This window comes from Canis lupus, chromosome 30 (assembly GCF_003254725.2).
Source record: "Canis lupus dingo isolate Sandy chromosome 30, ASM325472v2, whole genome shotgun sequence".
Lineage (NCBI taxonomy): Eukaryota > Metazoa > Chordata > Mammalia > Carnivora > Canidae > Canis > Canis lupus.
In genome coordinates this window covers 37,181,992-37,199,168 of record NC_064272.1, presented here as the reverse complement: position 1 = coordinate 37,199,168, position 17,177 = coordinate 37,181,992, and the positions used below count along the sequence as shown (strand labels likewise).

At 41.9% G+C, this 17,177-nt stretch overlaps 1 pseudogene; it reads left to right on the top strand.

The window, feature by feature from the left end:
• The first annotated feature begins 14,575 nt into the window (after positions 1 to 14,575).
• LOC112675512 (zinc finger matrin-type protein 5-like) lies at positions 14,576 to 16,813 on the top strand (annotated as a pseudogene).
• Positions 16,814 to 17,177: the final 364 nt, after the last annotated feature.

Here is a 17,177-nt window from a genome sequence, read left to right as displayed (position 1 = left end):
ATCTTTCAGAAAGCAGCTCTGAGACACCCGCATTCCTCACCGAGGAACAATACGCAGAACTCTACGTTTCCGTAAGAGACATAAGTCCTGGCCACGCACGCTGGGGCCCTTTTGGGCATTTTTTCCAAGTTCCCCAGGACACTTCCCAATATCGTGGCCTTGACCTTCCCCTATTCAGGCTGCACATTACCTGCCGACTTGTTTGCATTTTTGGGTCTCAAGTCCCTGATGTTTTGGCAAAGGCTACAACCCCACCCAGGCCCACCCATTCATTTAAGGGCACACAGGGCTGCCATCTGGAGCCAGCTCGCCCGCCCACCCAGACTGTCTAAGGCCACCAAGTTTCCCCTAAATGACCGGATCCAGTGTAGGTTTGAATATAGAGCATAGCGACCACTGCACGTTCACGCTTTCTGCTTTTTATTCCTGGCACTCTAGTGTTGGAGTAGACTTCAGGTGTCTAGATCCAAACTTCCAGCTGGAAGCAGCTGGCTGGCAACATAACAGGAGCAGCCTGAAAAAGCGTGGAACTGGCCACAATCCCATGGCCACACGGGATCCTTCAAGAATGCCTTACCCCTCTCCATGCGACCTATACACTGCAAAAATCCCAAAACGTCTCCTAACCAGGCTTGTATAACTAGCTGCCCTTATCTGACCCACTGTCCCCTCTTCTTCCCCCCACCCCCAACCTCTCCAGTGTCTGGCCTTCTCCCCTATCCCTGGTGGAAGCTGTCAGCCCTCCTCCTGCTTTCCTCTTCCTCCTCCATCCCAGGCTTCCAGAGCTCCTGATACCAGGAATCTGTCTTGGAGTCTGTCCTGCTGCTGGAGGGGCAGGGTGGTTTTCCAAACAGGAGGGCTGGGATGGAGTTAAGAAACAATACAACAGAAGTCAAAGAGCACTGTGGTGCCAGGAGACGTTTTTCCCTCATATTGGGAGTTGTTTTTGTTGTGTTTTTTTTTTTTTTCTGACTTCTAGTCACGTGCAAATAACTCAGTGATCAGCACTTGCACAACCCTGAGAGTGAGCACCTCCTTCAGTGTTGCGTCACAGGGGCCTCATTTGTGTGCCCCTGGCCCTGGTCCTGTTGGCCTATGACAGGGTCAGAGAAGAGAGCACAGAACAGAACAGGAGTTCCAGCTAGAAGAATAAGACCAAGAGCCCCGGGCTTGGAGATCAAGGGGCCCCACACGAGAAGCCAGCAGTGGAGACCTTCTGAGGAAGACCGTGGATAAGCCGCTTGAAATCCAGAAATCCAGGTGCTAAATCGTAAATGCTTGTATTGCTCTTTTCATTTACGGGGACTCCTTATGGCCACTTGATTTTAGCTGGACTTGAGATGCTGTGCCTGGGAGTCTTCAGGACACATCTGACCATGGTCCCAGCCCTGGTCAAGGACACAAGGGAAAGCTTCACTGCCCCAATAGTGAGAACAGTTTATTCCATCCTCCTGAGTTGAGTGGGGCATTATTCACCAGCCAGTTCTTTTTTTTGACAGAGAGAGAAAGTATGCAAGCAGGTGGCAGGGGTGGGGCAGGGCAGAGGGAACAGGAGCAAAGGGAAATGGAGAGAGTCTTTTTTGTTTTTAAGATTTTATTTATTTATTTGAGAAAGAGAGAGAGAGGGAATAGGGGGTAAGGGCAGAGGGAGACGCAGACTCCCTGCGGAGCAGGGAGCCCCAAGTGAGCTCAACCCCAGAACCTGGAGATCATGACCTGAGCCGAGGCAGCTGCTTAAGCCACCGAGCACCCAGGCACCCAGCCACGAGGGAGACCACCGATCCCAGCCCTTGCTCTTGCCGGCTTCCCTCCGCCCGGTGTCCCTCTGGTCTGGGGACATCCGGTGTGTGCTGGAAGTGGCCCCTCAGGTGGCTGATCTTGGGGAGCCGCCCAGGCCGCGGTACGCAGGCTCTGCGAGCTGCAGGGTCCCCAGTCAGCCCTCCGTCCCACCCTGCTTCTGCCACCAGAAGTGGGCTCTCTCCCCAGGGCCCAATCCCCAGACACTCCCTGTCTCAGAGGGGGGGATTAGTTCTTATTGGCTTAGCTACTTTTTCTATTTTTGTGTCAAGCAGTTGCTAATGAATTACAATTTTGCGATTGTTTTCTTAAAACAGGATTTTCAGCACAATAACATATTTGGCATCTCTTCTTCTTTCCTCGTTTCCCATGATGATGAGATCATCACAAATATAACTTCTAAAGAAATCTCTACAACCAGACTTTCTGAGGAAACCCGACACCTCCACAGCCAAACCCCGTGATGGGCCTTGGGTTTCCAAACAGGGCCTTGAGCAGCTGCAATGACTTTATCCACTCGGAGAGGTGCGTGGCCACCTCTGAGGAATGTCCCAGCCACCTCTGGGGTGTCTCTACTCACCCTAGAAATTCCCCGTTCTGCTCTGTGAGGGTCAGCATTATATCAAAATGTGGTCACCCTGAATCATCCTTCATACCCTCCACACTTCTGTGAATATTCACACCACTCAGTTCCCTATCACCTCAAGGACGGGCAGTCTATCAGAGGTAGGCCTCTCAAACTGGACAAATCCACTTATTTCCCTGCCATCTTCAAGAAACACATGTCACCTTCAGCTCTGGTTGGTTTTCACATGTGCTGCCCAGTGTTCTTTGCTTGTCCCATGTAATTTCCAGAATTCCTCAGGGCAGGACCCCAGCTTATTCTCCTCCAGGCTCCTTAGCCAGGCCCCCTCCCCCACCCCATCCCTCCTATTGTTATAGCTGGAAGAAAGTTTGAACTCTGGCATGAATGCCTCAACCCAGGCTGGGAGGGGTGGGGTGCAGATGGGATAGTAGGCTGGAAACCAGGACATCAGGGCTCTCCTCCCAGCCCTGCCAAGGACGCTACATGTGACCAGGCTAATGGGTCAGCAGCTGTTCTGGGTCTTTGCCTCCTTTTCCTCTGAAAGAGTCCTGCCCAGTCTCCTCCAGGGCCTGCTGAGTCACCAACTGTTTCTCACTGAGAGCACCTGAAGGTATTTTCCCCCTGGGCTCTGAAGCACGCAGGACTAATAAAGCAGGCTAGCACATGCGCAAGCGGTCTGCAAATTCCAGAAGGGACAGATTGTCTCCAACTTCCTGAACCTTTTACAAGTTGTCCCTACTCTGGTTGACAGCCGCACTTGCTATCCTGAGCCCCCTCCTGGTGATGTGTCAAAATGCAACTAAAAATTAGGGCCTTCATCCTCACTCCAACCTTGGTCTCTAAGGATGATGCTCCTCAATGCCAGTCTTGGGGTTGGAGGAGGAAGTGGCGGGGAGGGGATTCGGAGCAGTGTGGGCTGGGGCTGTGGAGGTCAGGGAAGGGTGCCCAGAGGAGATGGGCTGCTAGATGACCCTGAGGAATGGAAAGAATTTGGTAAGTGAATAGCATCAGAGTCCTGCCCAGGTCTAGCACTTGTCTAAGACTTTGCACATGGGAAGACCCTGATCTGATTACCCTGGTGGTGTGCTTCATGGGTCTGAGACCAGGAAAGTGGTGGGGTGGGGGGAGGCAGAAGGGGAAAACCACCCTTGAGAAGAGCAGAGACAGAAGAGAGAAAGAGCAACTGGGCCTACTTGCTCTGCCTGCCCCTGGTGCTATGGGTGAGACGGGGTGCTCCTACTGAGGCTGGTCCCTTCTTGCATTCTCTCATCTCCTTGAGGACATCACTCCAGCCACTCTCTCTCTCTCTTGCATCATCAGTCTTTTCACTCTCTCCCTTGATTCATTCACTCCCTTTCTTGAAACATTTTCTACTTCTAGAACATTCCCATCTCTTGCTTTTCTCCTCCCTTCATTGGTTGCTTCTTCTAATCTCCTGGGCTGGTCTTTCTTTTCCCACCAACTTCTTCGTGTTAGAGAACACCAGGTCTTAGTACTCAGCACTTTTTTCTTCTGGCTCTGTGCCCATTCCCTTGGTCATCTCATCCTCCAATGGCTTTCTATATTATCTATGTTCTGACAACTCTCAAATTTAAATCTCCAGTTTGGAATGTGTCCTTGAATTCTGTATATCTGACTACCTATTCAGCATCTCCACTTGTCTCCCACCAAAAGTATAATTTCCACCTCTTCCTCATTTGGAAATAAAATAAAACCGAAAAAAACCTTTTCTCCTACAGTCTTCCCCATCTCAGGTAATGACGACTTCATTCCATTCTTCCAAGAGAGCCAAAAGCCTTGCAGTCATCCTTGATTTTCCTCTTTCTTGCAAACTCCACATTGGAAATCCTACTAAATCAACTTTAAAAATATATTCATAACCAGATGACCTCATTCCACCTCCACGGCTACCACCCTGGTCCAAGCCATCTTCGTCACATATCTGTGTTGCAATAGCATCCTAGTCTGTCTCTTTGCTTCCTTTTCAAATTTACTATCTACACAACACCTAGGGTGATCCTTTTAAACATAGGCAAATTTTCATTCCTCCAGATTTCTCCAAGGTAAAAACTGAATCCTTAAATTGGCTTAAAAAGCCCTGCATGACCTGGCCCCCTGCTATTCCTATGATCTCATCTGCCACTCTCCTCCTTGCTTCCTCTTCTTGCTCCCTTCCTTGTGGTTCTTTGAATACACTAGGCATATTTGCCTCAAGACCTCTGCAGGTGCTATTCCCCCTGACTAGGACAGTCTTCTTGCAGGTGTCCATATAGCTCATTCCCTTACTTTTTCCAGGTCTCTGTTCAGATGTTACCTTACCATGGAAGGCTTCCTTGACCACTCTTTATGAAGTGATACTCGCCTAGTCCCCATCCCCAGTCATCTTCAACTCCTTTCATCTGCTTGATTTTCCCCCCTTAGAATTTACTAACCTTCTGACTATATTACTTGCTTATGTGTTTATTTTTTGTATCCCTCCATAGAATATAATTTCCATGAGTCAGGACTTTCTTTTGTTCATGCAGTATTCCACCTAGAATATTGCCTGGCACATTGTAGGTGTTCAACGGCAGCTTTATGAACAAGTGGATGGGTGAATGGAAGGACAAGTAGTTGAAGAGCACACACATGAAAAAAAGGTTTCAGTGTTTTTTGTTTTTTAAGATATAAAGAGACCTGAATTTATGTGTTATGGGAAAATACCAAGAGAGGAAGATGAAGACAAGTTGCATGGGGGAGAAGGGGTATGATATGTGGTACATAAAGATCTCTAAGAAGGCAGAAAGGGTTGGGATTCAGAGCCTGGTGGGAGCCACTTCCTCCTTGGGCTGGAGGGAAGGATAATGGAATAATAAGGATGAGAGATGGGAAATTGATGGTGGCTCTCAGTCTTCTCCCACAGAACATTTGCTGAGTGCTTGAGCGACACAGGAAGCTGAGGGTGGGTGTGGAGGGTGTGGAATAACAAAGTGAAATTTCCCACAGACTCACAATGCTTAGGAGACAAAATCCTGCTAGAGAAGGAGCGGTTTTGTCAAATAAATAGCTCTCTCTTATGATATTTACCAAATTTTGTTGCCATGTTGATTGCGAGGCTAAAGAGCTAAGTTTAAACCTCTGAAAGGCATAAATGAATATCCCATGATATCTTATGGCCAAGGAGGTAGGGACTAACAAAACTACAACCCCACCCCAATCTGGTTCATTTTCTAATCATACTGTTGTGATAGGCTCCTTATCTGTCTGATAAAGAAAGGGTAAAACCTATCTGGGGAAAATGTCATCATCTTCAGTCTAAGCTCATGTACATACAATATCTGGTGTACAATAAAGAATTCTAAGGCATGTGAAAAGGCAAGAAAATGTGATCACATATTTTCAGGAGAAAAAACAATAATAGAAGAAGACCCACAGATACCCCAGATTTTGTGGTTAGCAGACAAGACATTTTATTTTGTAGACAAGACATTTTAAATAACTATTGCAAATATGTCAAAGAGAAAAATGCAAAGTATGACCAAATCGTTAAAAAGAAAACTTGACCAGAGAATTTTAAGCTATAAAAATATCAAACAGATTTTCTGGAACTGCAAAATATAATATCTGTAATTACAAATTCACTGGATGGATTTAAGGGGAACAGACAGGGTTGGTGAACTCAAATATCAATATAAATTATCCAAACTGAAGCCCACAGAGAAAAAAGAACGGAAAGGACAGAGCACAAGAGACATGTGGGACACAATCAAAAGCTTAAACATATGTGCAACTGGAGTCTCAGAGGAGAGGAGAGAGAGAATGAAATAGAAGTAAAATTGGAAGAGAAAGACCAAAAACTTTCCAAAACTGATCAGAGATATCAATGTACAGATTCAAGATGCTCATTTGAAACCCAAGCAGAGTAAATACAAAGGAAGGCACATCTAAGCACTTAAAAGTCAAATAGCTAAAAACCAAAGCTAAATAGCAAATTTTAAAAGCATCCAGAGAATGAAGACCCATTACTTTCAAAGGAGCAATAGTAAAATTTGAAGATTTTGCACCCAAACTATAGAACCAAAAGGAAAATGGAATGACAATTTTGACGTGCTAAAAGAAAAAGTCTGCAAACATACATTCTATCTCCAACAAAAGTATTCTTCAAAATATGAAAACACAATAATGACATTTGCAGACCAAAAGAAAAAAAAACCCAAAATGTAGCCAACATGATTTGCTGTTGGTAGAAAGATAGTCAAATCAATGGAATCAAACAGCATCCAGAAATAGACCTACAGATATACAGTCAAATGATTTTTGACAAAAATGTCAAAGCAATTCAGTGGGGAAAGAAAAATGTCCTAAAAAAAATGGTACTGCAACAACTGAATATCCATGGGAAAAAAAGACTTCAACCCCTACATTATTCTGAATGCAAAAACCAATTTGATACGGATCATAAATTGAAACATAAGGGCTAAAATAATAAAACTACCAGAAGCACTAGGGAAATATCATTGTGACCCCTGAGAAAGCAAAGATTTCTTAGAGAGGCTTCAGAAAATATAAACCATAGAAGACAAGATTGATAAATGGGACCTCAGCAAGATTTAAAACTTCTATTCATTGGAAAGCACCATCAAGAAAATAAATAGGCAAGCTATGGAGTGAGAGTAAATATTCACCACACGTATATCTGATGAAAGGCTTGTATCCACAACATATAAAGAACTCTTGCAACTCTATGATAAAAATACAAACAACACAGTGGTGCCTGGGTGGCTTAGTTGGTTAAATGTCTGCCTTCAGCTTAGGTCATGACCTCAGTGGCCTGGGATCAAGCCCCATGGTGGGCTCTCTGCTTGGCTTCTCCCTCTGCCTCTGCCTCTCCCCCCTGCTTGTGTTCTCTCTCTCTCTCTCTCTCCCTCTCTCTCTTTCTTTCAAATAAATACATAAGTAAAATCTTAAAAAAAATACAAACAACAGTCTTTTTCAATGGGCAAAAACACATTTTACAAAGGAAAGTATACCAATGATTAGTAAGTGAATGATGAAAGTACTCAGAAGCATTAGTCATTAGAAAAATGCTAATTAAAACAACAACTAGGCACCAGTCTGATACGAGGATAAGTAGAACAATACATCCCTGATATAATGGCTAAAATGAAAAATATTGACAACAATACTAAGTGTTATAGAGGATGTAGAGCAACTAGAACTCTCATATATTGCAGGTAGGAGTATACAATTAAACTACCACTGCAGGAAACTGGTGGTTTCTTAAAAAGTTAAACATACATATACTCTATGATCAAACAATTCCACTCCTAGATAAATAAAAACATACGTCCACAAACGCCTTATATAGGGACACTTGGCTGGTACAGGTGGTTGAGCAGCCAACTCTTGATTTTGGTTCAGGTCATGATCTCCTGGTCCTGGGATCAAGCCCTATCTCGGGTTCTGGGTTCAGCAGGAAGTCTGCTTGAGGATTCTCTCTCCCTCCACCCCTCTCCCAGCTCAACATGTGTTCTCTCTCTCTCTCTCTCTCTCAAAAATAAATAAATCAAACAAACAAAAAGCATTGTATAAGAATGTTCATAGCAGTTTTACTCATAATAGTACCAAGCTGGAAACAACTCAGATGCCCATTAGAAGGAGAACAGGGATCCCTGGGTGGCGCAGCGGTTTAGCACCTGCCTTTGGCCCAGGGCGCGATCCTGGAGACCCGGGATCGAGTCCCACGTCGGGCTCCCGGTGCATGGAGCCCTGCTTCTCCCTCTGCCTATGTCTCTGCCTCTCTCTCTCTGTGTGTGACTATCATAAACAAATAAAAATTTAGAAGGAGAACAAATAAACTGTGGTATAGTAAAGCAATGAAAGCCTACCAAGGAGTAAACAGGAAGAAACTACTGATACAAGTGACAATGAGGTGAATCTCAAAAACATTATATCAGTTCGAAGAAACTAGACACATGAATATTCATTCTGTCATAATTTCATTTACATGAAATTCAAGAATAGGCAAAATTAATATATAATGATAAAAATAGGAATAGTGGGGGCTCCTGGGTGGCTCAGTGAGTTGAGTGACCGACTCCTGATTTCAGCTCAGGTCATGAATTCAGCTTTGTGGGATTGAGCCCCATGTCAGTCTGCTTCTCTCTCTCTCTCTCTCTGCCCCCCCCCCCCCACTCACAGGAGTTCACACGCGTGTTCTCTCTCTCCTTCTCTCTCTCAAATAAATAAATAAATCTTTTAAAAATTAAGAATAGTGGTTGCTTCTGGGATGAGAAGAGATTGTACAGGAGCACAAAGGAACTTTCTACGGTAAAGGAAATGTTCTGTGTCCACCAAAACTAGCTAAATAGTTCATTGAATATCTATGGCTTTCACTGACTACCTCAAAAAACATCATGCCTGAAGGCACACGCCATTAAAAATTATAAACAAGCCAAAGATAAATGGTATCTCCACCACTATTCAACCTTGGCATTATAATAATGCAGATGAAAAAGTAAAGAGGATTTAAGGTTTGGAGAAGAAGAGACCAAGATGTAATTATTTCCAAATGATAGATATGATCTTCTGCATAGAAAATGCAACAAACTAGCACACAAAATTTTAGATTAACAAACAATATTAACAAAAATGTTTAAATCAGTAGCATTCTTCTATATCAGCTATTACTAATCAGAAATTATAATAAACACAGATGCCATTCACAATAGAAATAAAAAAACTATGTAATATATAGAAATGAACTTATCAAAGAATGCACAAAAAAAGCGTTAAAACTCTAGTAAGACATAAATGAAGACAAGAATATGTGGAGAGATATAGTATGGTAAAGAATGAAAAATTTTAACATCACAAAGAGGTAAAATTTCCTTCTAATTAATTAATACATTTGGTAGAATTTCTATCAAGAACAAATTAGAAACATAACAAATTGATTCTGAAATTTGTAGGGAAGACCAGAAATTCACAGATAATTAAGACAACTTTGAAGAAGAGCAAATAATTTTTCTAATACATATTAACACACTTTACAAAGCCATAGTGCTAAAAATAATGTAGAACTAGAATTGAAACAGGGGCATTTGGGGCAGCCTGGATGGCTCAGCAGTTTAGTGCTGCCTTCAGCCCAGGGCATGATTCTGGAGACCCAGGATCGAGTCCCACATCGGGTTCCCTGCATGGAGCCTGCTTCTCCCTCTGCCTGTGTCTCTGCCTCTCTCTCTCTGTGTGTGTCTCTCATGAGTAAATAAATAAAATCTTAAAAAAAAAAAAAAAGAAAGAAACAGGGGGCATTTGGCCGGCTCAGTAGGTAAAGCATGCAACTCTTGATATCGGGGTTGTGAGTTCAAGCCCCACATTAGGTGTAAAAATAAAATTTTAAAAATAAAATCTTAAAAAAGAGAGAGACAAACAGATTCATGGAGCAAAAGCAGACGTAATGAATTTGAAATATGATCAAGATGGAATCACAAGTCAGCAGAGAAATAGTGAACTTCATAGTTGATATTGAAAATACTGGCTTATTTTAAGGATTAAAATAAAATATTTCTGCATAACCCCTTAAAATGAATTCTAGATGCATTAAAAATCTAAATGAGGAAAATATAAGATGAAGGTGATAGAAGAAAGTATATGATTACATCTTGTGACCTTGGGATAGGAAAAGACTTAACTTTTTAAAAATTCTTTTAAAAATTTTTTTATTTAGAGAAAGAGAGCATGAATGCAAGCAGGTAGAGGGAGAGGCAGAGGAAGAAAGAGAGAAAGGATCTTAAGCAGGATCTATGCCCAGCACACAGCACAAGATAGGGCTCCATCTCACAACTCTGAGGTCATGACCTGAGCCAAAATCAAGAGTTAGACACTTAACTAAGCCATCCACGCGCCCCAGGGAAGGATTTCTTGAGCAAGATCCCCAATGCACAAAGTTCAATCTGGAAAAATCAATGAATTGATCTACATCAACATAAAGTATGTCTACTTGGTGAAGGAGACCACAGTTAACAGACAAATGGTAGGGAGAAGATCTTTTTGGTGTTTAAAATTGATGAGGCAGCACTATCGTCTAGACCCTACCAGTGCTCTAACAATCAATAAGAAAATGACAGGGACTACAATGAAAATGGACAAACTATGTGAGATAGTCATAGGTTTCATAAATATTTCTGGTTTCCTCCTGGACACATGATGGGATTACACTTTCCTGCCTCATTGGAGTTAGGGGTGGCTGTACAGCTTGATCAATCAATGAAATTTCAGTAAAAATGACAAGTGGCACTTCTAAGCAGAAGCTTAAGAATCATTGTGCTGGTTAGCACATTTTCTTTCCCCTTGGCATGGTGACAAGCAATGTTAGAGATGTAGCCACTCCATTAGCCTGGGTCTCTGAGCGGCTGTGATAAGTGGAGACCCTGCTGACTTGCAGTGACCTAGAAATACTCATTTGTGGTTTCAAGCCCTTAAGATTTTATGGTTGTCTGTCACCTAGCCTAATTTAATCTATCCTAATGATATAGGAAGGGGATCCCAACATAACAATATAATCTGGAATATGTGGCAATGGCTTAGGAGCTGATCACCAGGCAGCAAGGAAACTGTAAGCAGGTGTTGGAGGGATAGCATTTTATGTCATGTAGTGCAAAATATTGGATAAAACTGTCATCTGCAATAACTTGCAAGGTAGGTCTTAAACCTGGGGGAAAGGAAGATGATAGTGAGCATTAGTTTCTGTTGACCGCATTTGAAATAAGCAGAAAGCAGTTGGCACATTTCCAAGCAGGAATGGGAAGAGATTGAGAGGGACCGGAAAATGGGGTCTTGCACAGTTGGAAGTGATAACTGCTTCTCAACCCTCACAAGTAAAAGGAAAAATGAGGAGAGCTTGGAAGGACAACATTGATTAAAATCTCAGCCTTTTGACAAGGATCATGTCAAGTTGTTGATTATTTCATCCATTGATCAAAACCGTTGAATGGATAAAGGTGTCTCAAAATGAAGGTTCGACTAAAGGTGAGGCATCAGCAGCTTCTTTTAATCTGACAAAATGGCATTAAGATACTAAATGTGCAGTTCTCCTACAACAGCCTGATAAACTTAATACCTTACCTGCAATTATGTAAAAAAGAAAGGTTGGGGATTAGGGTGAGTAAGAAATCTAACAAATCCAAGAAATACATCTGGAAAATGGCTGTGGATGAGCCCTGTCACAGGGAACTGATTAGAATGAAACAAATAGGGAGGCTCCCAAGGTTTTAGAAAGTATTGCATGACCAAAGAAATTATGAGCATAAACTTTATGACCCTGTGAACCTTAAAATGACTCTAGGGTCCCCAACCATCAATGGGCAGGAAATGTGCTGATGTCTGTGTTAGATAAGGCCAGTGAGGATGATGGAAAGGAATGAATCTTCCAGAAGGTACAGCCAAGGGTTATGGAGAGCAAAGGGCAAGGTAGCTACTCCTAGAAGAGGAAATCAGGACCAAAGCAAGGAACCATATACATTCCTGGGATGGAGAGTGTAGATGACAGGGTGGAATGTAAAAGGAAACCAGAATATGCCATCCTAAAATATGCCACTTTGGTATAAGGATTATTTCGAGCTAAGGGCAATTGAGAAAAAGCAAATACAAGAAAATCTCCCTGTCCTTCTCCCATTTGCCTAAAAGCGTAACATAAATTCTCAAAGGTATCCCTACTTCCCTCTCTACCAGGGAAAATGAAAGCTAATCACTAGAGATAACTTTAGACCCTCCCATCCTGGAGTTACCAGAGGAATCTACATGCAAACTTTACTAACTAGCCTCTCTCTACCATTAGTTTCCCATATTCACCACCTTGGAAGGCTAAAAATGAGTGTGGGGTGTTTTGTTTTTGTTTTTGTTTGCCCTGCCATTTCTCTACAAATGTATTGTTCTTTGTTGAAGATGCTGTATAAACCTGCATTCAAGCCATCTCTTTACATTCCTCTTTCCTGAGTTTCTCTGGTGTATATATGAAATATACATGTTAATATCCTTTTGTTTATTTTTCTCTTATTAATAAGTCTTTTGTTACAGGGGCCCCTCAAAGGGTAGAAAGAAAAAAAATTTCCTTCCCTCCAAATGCTTAGACAATTATCTTACGTAGGGAGAGAGAGTAGTTTTTATAAGTGGAAAAAACCCAAATAGAATAGTTTTTGAACAGAAGGACAGACAATGGTTGTCATTAGTGATGTTCACTGAATAGTTTCCATTCTCTTCCTTCTGGACACATAGTAGGATTGTACTTTACCATATCCTTAAAGTTAACTGTGGCCATGTAACCAGCTATGGCAATGAAATGTGCGTGGATATAATGTGTGGCATTTCTGGATGGAAGCTCGGAGCCAATACACGATTCACCATGCATTCTTTTCCTCTGGGATAACAACTGGCAATATCTAAGCTTATGGCTGCTCCATTGTCCTGAGTCCCTGAGTGGCTGAGGCCTAGAACCTCTCTGACAACCAGCAAGAACAAGAAATAAACATTTCTTCTTTTAAGCCAATAAGAGTTTTTGGTTGTTTGTTAGAGCAGCATAATCTAGTATATCCTGGCTAATATAATAGGCCCTCTGCAGAAGGAGAAACCCAAAGTGTTATACGTAAATAGGAAGTAATGCTCAAGAAAACACATTAAAGCAGCAATGAAATACTACTTTATGTCCACCAGATGGGCAAAAATGAGAAAGTAGTGAAACAGCAAGTGTTGAAACACATGGGCAAATAGAAATCCCTCCCAAGTGTTTGTGAGAGTGGAGAGTTTGAGGTAACTGAGGTATCCAACACCAGAGAATAAATTTAAAATGTAGTGGAGGATTATAAAGGAATACCAGCTGCATCCTAAAGCATTAGTTGGATATTTATAGAATGTCATAGATATATATTTAAAATAACAATGACTGAAAAAAGAAAATAAATCTTTTAGTACTATTTATATCAGTTAAAAACGCAAACATACATGATGCAAAAATACATTTGCCCTGTAAAGAAGTTGAGAATGGTGCATGATGACCAAATAAGTAATAATAATGGTAATAATGATGATGATGACGATGGAAGAATGTTAATTGATTACTATAAACTGAGGATTAATTCAGTCTAACACACCAGAGGTCCACAAAAACAAAGGTCAATTAATGAAGATGGCTGATGGCATTCAATTGACAGAGAAAGCACAGCAGAGAAACTCATATTCTAAACAAACAAAAGTAGCAGAAATCTGAAACATAACCTAGAGATGAATTTTCTTAAAGAGCTTCAAGGAGTCAGCAAGGGCAAGGAGCACAAGTGAACCGTGGAGTAGCTAATTAAAGGTCTGCCCTGGAATTGAGCCCCTCTCTATATATAGAGCAGCTGGCTGCAGTGTTTTGCCCCAGGATAGAGCCATGATTACCACTTTCTAATCAAATTGAGGAACCTGCCTGAAGGGAACTCCTAGTCAGTTCTTAAGACCAGAGAATCAAATTAAGCCCAAGATAATTCTGTATATTCACAATATAAATGGAGGAAAAGAAAAAGAGAATAAGAGAATGTAGCTCACCCATGATTGAAATGACATACTTACCTCCAGAATAAAGCCTTCCCTTTGTTTTAACCGTGGTAGCTTATCTGACTGTTCCCAACCTAGAGCCTTCCATCAATGCTGCAATCAAGGAGTGATCTCAGTTGTGGAAATTGAGCTTCAGTTGTTAAGATAACAAATATGAACTATATATCAACCTAGTCTTCTAGTCAGAAACTATAAATGTACAATTAAGAATCACTAGACATTAGGAAAACCTCTCTTCCATGCCAGAGAGGAACAAAGATGAATAATTAGGACATTCGACCCTGGAGGAAACAAAGCTAATTCAGGAGACAGAGAACATTAAAAAAAAAAAAAAATTATTTAAGTGAATTAGTGTCCTAGTAGTTAATCAAAAGCAAACGGCATCTATAAGAATATGCTCCTATGAAAAGGAGCATCAGAAAACAAAAGAAACTATTGACATTAGTAAAACTATAATTGCCAAATAAGATTTAAAATGAAATATTGGAGGTCAATAATGTAATTGGGCACGACTGAAGACCAATTCAAGGTGTGAATGATAAAGTCAGGGGCATCTCTCAGGAAGAAGACCAGATATAAGACAGAAAAAATGGAGATGCAAAATATTAGAGAAAAATATAAGAGATGTGGAAGGTAGGTCTAGAACAATGTTGCCTCATAAAACTTTTTGTGATGACAAAAATGTCCATTCTGTGCTGTACCATACAGTAGCCACTAGCCACATGTGACTATTGACAAGCTGAGATGCCCCGAAGAATCACATTTTTTATTTTATTTAATTTTAAGCAGCTAAAGTTTAAATTTCAGTAGTCACATGTGGCTAGTAGCTACCATATGGGATAGCACAAATAGAGAAGATCCCCTGTATGCCTCTTAGGAATTCAGGAGAGACAGAATAATAAGTTAGACCAGTAAAAAATAGAAAAACTCTTACAACTGAACAAAAAACCAAAATCCCACTTTAAAATTGGGCAAAAGACTTGAATAGAACTTTCTGCAAAGAAGATAAACAAATGGCCAAACTGAAGCACAGGAAAAGATGTTCAAAATCACTACCTATTAGAAAAATGCAAATCAAAATACAATGAGACTACTTCACACCCATTAGGATGACTACAATTAAAAACAAAGAAACCAGAAAATAACTAGTGTTGGTGAGGGTGTGGAGAAATCGGAAACGTTGTACATTGCTGATAGGAATGCAAAATGGTACATCTGCTGTAGAAAATGGCCCAAAAAAAGTTGAACATAAGATACCATGAGGTTCAGGAATTCTACTTCTAGGTACACACCCAAAAGAATTGAAAGCAAGGACTGACATAGATACTTGTACACTAATCTTCATGTAGCATTATTGACAAAAGCCAAAAGATAGAAATAACCCAAATGCCCATCAACAGAGGAACGGATAAACAAAATGTGGTGTATACATACAATGGAGTATTATTCAGCCTTTAAAAAGAATGAAATTCTGATACAACATGTATGAACCTTGAAAACATTATGCTCAAAGAAATAAGCCAGACAAGGACAAATATTGTATGCTCCATTCATATGTGGTACCCAGAATAGGCAAATTCATAGAGGCAGGAAGTAGTTTAGAGGTTATGGGGGGCTTGGGGGAAAGAATGAAAAGATATTGTTTAATGGGCACTGTGAAAATTAATGACAGGAAACTTCACTAAAAGGGAATTGGGAGGCTGGCAGGGGGAGCTCTCACACTCTAGCATTCATCATCAATTGTAAATCTAAGAGGAAGAGATGCACCTTGCGTCTCCACACTACTTTACTATCCTGGCAGGAGGAGAAAAGGGTCTTCCCCTCAGCAACAGCCCAGCCAATGAGAAGCCACTATGGTTCCAAATCCTTGTTTACTTCAGTGGACTCTTTGTTTATGACACCTTTCCCAACTTTCTGCTTTCCTCTATAAAGGAGTGTTCTTCTCCTCTGTTCTCTGGGCTTGCCTATGATTTTTGCTGTAGCTTTCTTGTTCCAGATTGCAATTCTCTGCTATTCCTGAAAAAAAAAGAAAAAAAAAAAAACATTTTTTGCTGGTAAAACGGGCTGGCAGTTTTATTTTTAAGGTTAACAGTACACAGTTTATGTTCAGGATGATGAAAAATTCCAGAAATAGATGGTGGTGATGGTTGCACAACATTGTGAATGTTCCTAAATGCCACTGCATTGCAAACTTAAAAATGGTTAAAATGGCAATTTTTACATTATGTATATTTTACAATAAAAATGTTTTAATAGAAAAGCCACAAAGAAGAATAAGAAAAAGGGTTAAAATGAAAGATAAAGAAGGTTGGAGGGCACAGAAGGAGGAGGAGCTCAGAGCTCTTGTGCCCTGCAGAGCCAGGTGGCCCCCGGGTAGCATTAGTTCTTTGACTACTGCAACAGCTCTTTCCAGGACAACCTCCCCAACCACAGGAAGCTCCTGCAGCACCTGAAGGCCAGGAAGGTCTGGTATGACATGTTCCAAGATGCAGCTGCCATCTTGCTAATGAACAGAATGAGTGGCCCTACAGGTAATTTCTACTGACAGGCCAGTGTGACTCTGCCTCCAACTGCAAACTTTCCCACATGTCAGCGACAGACCTGCAGGAGCTGAGTATCCAGGTGGAGGAGGAGAGGCGGGCCAGGGAGTGGCCACTAGATGTCACAGAGCTCCCTAAGGGCCATCTGGAAGACTGGTTGGAAAAGAGAGCCAAGGCGCCAAGCTGCAGGGCTGAATCCATGAGAACCACTATCTTCCAGTATCTCATAGACTGACCACCGGGGCAAAGGTTGCCTCAATTCCTGAAGGTACCCCCTCACAGGGGCTGGCCCCTTCAGCCCAGCATCATCTGGTGGGGCTGAGCCCTTCTTCCCCACCTGACCCCCATCTGGTCAGCTTTTGGGTCAGTCACAATAAAGATAAGGGTTCATACTGGGGATGCCAAGGCCCCCTCCTGCTGTACTCTATGGAGCCTCTGAAACCATTGGATTGGCCTGGCCTGACTAAGCCCCAGAGTCTCTCTACCAGGTGCAGCCCTGGTCCTAACTCTGCTCCACGCAGCTCCATGCCCAATCCCCCATGGGACATCTTGAAAAGATGGATGAGAAAACTATGTTCTGGATGTTTGTAAAGAAAGCCTATAAAGGTGCCCAGCTGGCTCAGTCCGTTAAGCATAGGACTCTTGGTTTCATCTCAGGTCATGATCTTGGGTCGTGAGACCAAGAC